The sequence below is a fragment of the Mesitornis unicolor genome, unplaced genomic scaffold (assembly GCF_000695765.1).
Source record: "Mesitornis unicolor isolate BGI_N332 unplaced genomic scaffold, ASM69576v1 scaffold36051, whole genome shotgun sequence".
Lineage (NCBI taxonomy): Eukaryota > Metazoa > Chordata > Aves > Mesitornithiformes > Mesitornithidae > Mesitornis > Mesitornis unicolor.
The window spans coordinates 58,905-59,281 of record NW_010166413.1 but is presented as its reverse complement, the minus strand read 5'-3'; positions in this window follow the sequence as shown (position 1 = coordinate 59,281).

Here is a 377-nt window from a genome sequence, read left to right as displayed (position 1 = left end):
GGGGTCCTGCTTGTTCCACACGCCCCCCTGGGGTCCCAGGGCACCCCTGGTCCCACTCAGCTTGCAGCGTCTTTGGGATCCCACAACCTTCCTGGGGAATTGCTCAACCCACAGCGTCCTTGAGAGCTCACAGCATCCCAGGGATTCCGTAGCATCCCACAGCATTCCTGGGATCCCACAGCATCCTCGAGTGGCTCTTACCTACATGTGTCTTCATACAGCCACAACCACTGCAGGAAAGCATCCTGTCGGTAGCTCAGGCACCATCCACACTGATACCCGTTGAACAGGTTGTTCAGGAAAAGCGCACTATCTCTCAATTACTGGTTGGGTGGTGGGACATGGCTCAGAGAGATGCAGAGCATCAAAAACACCTG